The 6,900-nt window shown below is 34.8% G+C and overlaps 1 long non-coding RNA gene across 1 annotated transcript; it reads right to left on the minus strand.

Moving 5' to 3' along the window:
- Window positions 1-716: 716 nt before the first annotated feature.
- Window positions 717-4,307, minus strand: LOC138886364 (uncharacterized). The gene is made up of 4 exons (XR_011405065.1): window positions 2,642-4,307; window positions 2,178-2,268; window positions 1,281-1,760; window positions 717-914 (listed from the first exon to the last, which is right to left on the minus strand). It is a non-coding gene; the product is annotated as an uncharacterized lncRNA (long non-coding RNA).
- Window positions 4,308-6,900: the final 2,593 nt, after the last annotated feature.

Below are 6,900 nucleotides of genomic sequence, written 5' to 3' on the forward strand. Positions count from 1 at the left end.
CACCCATAACTCGAGACTTTACGTCGAATAACAGAAATCAAGCACCCGATAGTCCTTCCTACACCTCGAGCAAACTATATGAATACATGTCGCTGCATTCAAACTATATGAACACATCTCGAAGTCATATCACACTCATCACATAGCCATCTAACCATAAATTCCACTAATAGGGACACTACCGAGCATATAAATTCAAAAGCAGGTGCTCACACAATCAACATCTCTGTGCTCAAGCTACAGTCAAAATCCTGCCTCAAGTCCTCCAGACTGGCCCATCATCAGCATACTGAAATCACATCTCGCACCTCATCCCAGGAATCAAAAGTCGTCGATGCACAGCTGATATCGAGTGCTCAAGTGCACATACGAATGCGTGGAAGGAATTCAAAGGATTACGTTTCAAGCTGAATCAATGTCACACGATAAGGAAAGAAAGATGGGAAGAAAATCCTAAATGCTCTGTAGCCTCTCGAAGATAGGTATGGACGTCATCATATCGATCCGCAAGACTCTACTAGATACTTGCTTATGACTTGTAGAACCTATGAACCTAGAGCTCTGATATCAATCTGTCACGACCCAAAATCCACTAGTCATGACGGCACCTAACCCAATCCGCTAGGTAAGCCAACTAATAATTATCCAATTTCAATAATATTTAATAGGACAATTAATCAAAGAAAATTATCTGAATATTATACATTTCCCAAGGATTGGTAGTACAAATCACGAGCTTCTAAGAATAGAGTTGACAAAGCTGATATGAAGGAAATACATCTTCTGTTTGAAAAGTATATAAATAGAGTATTATAAATCTAAGGCTACCATGAACAAGAGGCAATTACAACAAGAACGCAGGTACATCTTCAAATCCAGCTCCCATCGAACATAGCAACCTCAGCAGCCAACATCTGCACGCAATGTGCAGAAGTATAGTATCAGTACAACCGACCCCATGTACTGAGTAACTAACAAACCTAGACTTAAGTTGAAAGTAGTGACGATCTGGAGCATAGGTCGGGTTCAACACCAATAACCAATAGCAGTTCATAACAACATAGAGCATATAAATAAGGAAGAAACTCAGAAATAAATGCTCAACTTGTTCACAATTTTCCGAAAAATAGTTTTGCTTTTCAGGAATAACAATGAAACCTAAATCCTTACCGAAATCGTTGAAAAATATGAGATAGTTTGAAAACTAGAATTTTTCCAAAAATCCTTTTCACAATAAATAAGATGTTTCATTTTCTTTCCCGATAGCAAGTGTGAAATACCTCTATGCTTGTATGTCATGTGTGCATGCCAATGTCATGTATCTCAGAGATGAATCATGTACTCACACTCTTAGAGAACTCCATCTCACTGTCTCATGCTTCCCACTCATCAATGCTCAACCATTCGGTATTGTATATGGCATATACGGCCCAGGAAAGATCCATCCAAGAATATATACATTACTGACCATCAGTCACTCAGTACCGAGGAAGGCCAATCCAGCACCATGGAGAAGAACCATCTCTAGGTATATAAATGATTTGGACAAGATCCATGTCCAGGGAAGATCCATCCCTCAATATAATCAACCACGCTCACTAGAGGTGTGTATAGACTCCGGAGGAGCTCCTACAGCCCAAGCACTATCATAATCCAGATCCATGCATAAATCAAATAACATGATACGGCGTGCAGCCCGATCCCATAACTATCACCCATAATCAGGCTCTCAGCCTTACTCAATCATTATTCTCTCCTGTCTTACTCACAGGCACACAATGTCATGAAACTAGCCCAACAACAATAATATGATGTATCAATAAATAACAATTGAGAGTGAGATATGATATGAATGCATGCATATGGCTGAGTACGAAATATCAATGAAATCAGTGAGATGACAGTAAAAAACGACCACTATGGGTCCTAAAATTATCAACATAAAGCCTAAACATGATATCTAGTATGATTGACAGCTCAGTACTTAATCACATGGTGAAGACACAAATATCAATAAAATAGGGCCACTAAACCATCATGAAAACAACGAAGTTACAATTCACTGAGTGCACGCCCACGCGCCCGTCACCTAGTATGTGCGTCACCTCAACATCAATCACATAGCATGCAATTCGGGGTTTCATACCCTTAGCACTAAGTTTAGAAGAGTTACTTACCTCGAACAAGCAAAATTCCAATACCGAGCAAGCCAATCGATGCTCCAAGAATGCCATCACGCATGTAGCGAGCTCCGAACGGCTCAAAAAACTAGCCAAAAATAACTCAAATACATCAAATAAAGCCCAAGAAAATAATTCCAAATGATAAAGTCGAATCCTTTATCAAAACCCAAAACTGGCCAAAAATCACACCCGGGCCTATGTCTCGAAACTCGACAAAACTTACAAAATCTGACAACTCATTCAATTACGAGTCCAACCATACTAGTTTTACTCAATTACGAGTCCAACCATACTAGTTTTACTTAATTCCGACTCCAAATCGATGTTTAAAACTCAAAAATTTATTTTATGAAACTTTAGGCTAAAACCCTCAATTTCTCTTTAAAATTCATCAACCAATTGCCAACAGTGAAGATAGATTCATGGGATAAAATCAAAACCAAGTGTGGAATACTTACCCCAACCCTTGTGATGAAATTTGCTCCAAATAACGCCTCAATCCGAGTCCCACATCTCAAAATATGAAGAAAGAACAAAAACCTCAATTTTATAGCTTCTTCCTAGTACTTTCTGCATTTGCGAACAAATCGTCGCATTTGCGACCACCGCATCTGCGGTAACTTCTTCGCTTCTACGGCCACAACTAACCAGCTGATCCCTCGCAAATGCGGAACAATTTTCGCTTCTGCGCACTCGCAGGTGCGAGTCTTCCTCCGCATCTGCAATGGTCTCCAACCAAACCTGCTACGCTTCGGCGGCCAGTTGTCCACATCTGCGGACTTGCATTTGCGCCCATTCGTCCGCGGATGTGAAAACACTAGAACCAGAAACCTTTAGCAATGTAACATGAAATGAAAATAATCCGAACCTCGTCCGAAACTCACCCGAGCCCATCGGAACCCCGTCCAAACATACCAGCAAGTTCCATATCATAATACGGACCTACTCGAGGCCTCAAAACACACATAACAATATCGAAACGAAGAATCACATCTCATTTTCAAAATCAATGAGCTTGAAACTTCAAATTTTCACAACCGATGCCGAAACCTATCAATTCACGTCCGATTGACCTCAAATTTTGCACACAAGTCACATTTGATATTACGGACCTACTCCAACTTGTAGAATCGAATTTCGACCCCGATATCAAAAAGTCCACTCCCAGTCAACCTTTCTAAAATTCCAACTTTCGCCATTTCAAGTCAAATTCTACTACGGACCTCCAAATCGCAATTTGGATGCGCTCCTAAGTTCAAAATCACCCAATGGAGCTAATGGAACCATCAAAAATCCAATCTGAGGTCAAATACTAAAAAGTCAAACTTAATAAATCCTCTCAAATTTAAAGCTCCTAGTAGAGAATCATTCTTCTAACTCAATTTCGAATAACCTGAAAACCAAAACCGATAATTCACATAAGTTACAATATATCATACGGAGTTACTCATGCCCTCAAACAACCGAGAGAAGTGCAACTGCTCAAAACGACTGGTCGGATCGTTACACCTCACCAGGAGAAAAAAAAAGTAATAAAAGAATTAACGATTGAGTAAGTGATTCTGTGGAGATCGTACAAACATTTTGCTGGTATGAGTAAACAAAACTTCAAGAATCCAAGAGATTTCAAAATTGGGTCTTATAGTATTATAAAATTTATTGGAAATGATAGGAGAACTTGTCCTTGGTGCAATTAAAACTGTACGTAAATTGACCCGAAAACAATTTCAGTTTTTTTAGATCTTGTATTACTATATCTTGATTCTTCCACTTAGGTAAGCACTTGTCACCGAAAACCTCAATTTTGTTTGTGGCAGCGATTACTTTATCTTCTCCATCAACTCTGGAAGTTAAACCATACTTCCTCCTCCGCCGATGGTACAGAGAATGGGGGTGTTCGATGAGAGTGGAGTGATGAAGAATGAGTGTGATATGGGTGAGTTGATCCTGAAATTATGGACAACTAGAACGTTGGTAATGAGAGGGATGTAACAAAAAATGATAGTGGTGCACAGGTGGGAATTTAGCAGCAGTCGTTGGTCTCTCCGTCGATATGGTTGCATCGATTTTTCTATATTTGGTGGTTGGATTTTCATCTTGTAGTTGTAATACACAAATGAGGGAAGGGAGCAATTTTCTTTTGTTATATACACATGTTAGTAATTTATTGGACACCTCTCATGTCAGTGCTTTTATGAGTCACACTTTACTTTTAGGAGAGATTGTGTCTTAGGTGTTCAATATGTACATATTTAACTGAGTCAAAGTATGTCATTCGAACAAGTGTTAGTTTAAACTATTGAAAATTTTCGAGCGAAAAATCACTAAATTTTAAAAAATTATTTTACGATATATAGTGTATGAAAAAGATAAATTTTCATATATCAATGCATATAAAAGATAATTTTACATATTTATTTAGCATTTTAATTAGAATTAGATTTAGGTAATTATGTTTTTTTTATTTTCTTTTAAAAAGGAAATGAAAGAGAAAGGTTTTTTTAAGAAAAAAAATCATTCACATATATTATAATTATGTAAGGGGGGAGAGAGAGGCTAATACATGATTCTTTAAGTCTAATTATATGTTAGAGGCATGTAAATAGATTTTTTTTCATTAGATAGTAAAATATTGGCTTTGCTAAAATTTCTCCTATTCAAATAAAAGAAACAAGAAATAAAAGTAAAGAACTAATAACGAAAAGGAAACAAAACAGAAGAAATAAGTGAAAATTTTGGTATGTATTCTTTTTTTCTATTCCTTCTAGTTATCCCATTTTTAGTCTTTCTTCTTTGTTTTTTCTTTTCTATTCATTAGATTCTCTATATTCCAAGGAGAACATTGTACTTTACTGCAAAATACTTGTTCCAATTTTTTGTTTCCTATCAGCAAAACAAGAAAGTTTGTTTTTTATATTTCTTTTTGTCTTACAAATAATAGGCAATTCAATTCAAAGAAAAAAATCAAAACACAAATTTCAAAAAGAAAAATAATTTTTACAATACTTCAAGAAGAATCAAAAGTTACAAAGTAAACAGAATGCTTCACTTCAGGGTACTGTTATGATTATTTATATCTTATTAGCAAAAGAGGTATTTTATTTTGTCATACATATAATACACAACCCAATTCTACGAATAAAATGGAAGATAAATTCACTACTTACGTTATAAAAACACAAGTAGCATTGAAGCAGAAAATAATTTCTATTCTAGAAGAAACAAACATGCAGATGAAGGGCATATTTCAATGTTTAAAATTTATTCCCTTTACGCAATAAGTTGTTATTGGTTATTACTTAGTAAACTTCCAACAAAGTTTAACTCATAAGTGACTAATTTGAGCCTAAACAAAAAAGCGGACTTACGACAATGAGAAGTTCATTGAAAACAAACGAAAAAATAGAGAAGAAAAATATACAACTTGGGACCTTAATCATAAGAAATTGAATGAAAAAGAAATACAAAATCAGTGCATATTATTTCGAGCTCTTACGAGTCACAAGAGCAATCTCTTCTTTTTTTTTGGAATTCTTTTTTTTTTCGTCGACATCCCTCCCAATTCGATCATTATTCAAGAGTTTCTTTCTCGAGCCAAACTAAAACATGAATTCAATACTGCAGTAAATATGACGACATTACTATTTCAGATAAAGAGTGAAAAGGATAACCTTGGGTAGGGGTCTCATGAAATAAATTTATGAATTTATATAGGATAAAATAGAAGAATACCATAAGATATCTTACTTCACTTCAGAATACTTGCTCCAATTTTTTGTATCTTATCAGCAAAACAAAAAAGTTTTTTATTATATTTCTTTTTGTCTTACAAATAATAGACAATTCAATTCAAAGAAGAAAATTAAAACACAAATCACAAAAAGGAAATATAATTTTCACAATACATCAAGAAGAATCAAAAGTTACAAAGTAAATAGAATGCTTCACTTCAGGGTATTTATTATGATTATTTGTATCTTATTAGCAAAAGAAATATTTTATTTTGTCGTACATATAATACACAATCCAATCCTACTAATAAAATGGAAGATAAATTCATTACTTACGCCATAAAATCACAAGTAGTGGTGAAGCAGAAAATAATTTCTATTATGGAAGAAAGAAACGCGCAGATGAAGGGCATATTTTAATGTTTAAAATTTGTTTCCTTTATGCAATAAGTTGTTATTGTTAAGTAGTTAGTAAACATCCAATAAAGTTTAACTCATAAATGACTAATTTGAGCCTAAACAAAAATACAGACTTACGACAATCAGAAGTTTATAGAAAACAAAGGAAAGAGAACATACGAAAAAAGAAATAGAGAAAGAAAAACATACACCTTTGGACCTTAAACATAAGAAATAGAAGGAAAAAGAAATGCAAAATCAGTGTATATTTTTCTGAGCTATTGTCGACACCCCTCCCAAAATCGATCATTATTCAAGAGTTTTTTCCTCGAGCCAAACTAAAACATGAATCCAATACTGTAGTAAATATGATGGCATTACTATTTCAGATAAAGAATGAAGGGTAACCTTATATAGGGGTCTCATGAAACAAATTTATGAATTTATCTAGGAAAAAATAGATGAATATTGTAAGATATCTTAATCTTTGTAATTACATATTTGGGGGTTATGAATATAAAAGCATAGGAGTTATTGCGATGACCCAAAAGGTAAAGGGCATCACTTATTTTAAAAATAAATTCTGC

Source organism: Nicotiana sylvestris, chromosome 2 (assembly GCF_000393655.2).
Source record: "Nicotiana sylvestris chromosome 2, ASM39365v2, whole genome shotgun sequence".
Lineage (NCBI taxonomy): Eukaryota > Viridiplantae > Streptophyta > Magnoliopsida > Solanales > Solanaceae > Nicotiana > Nicotiana sylvestris.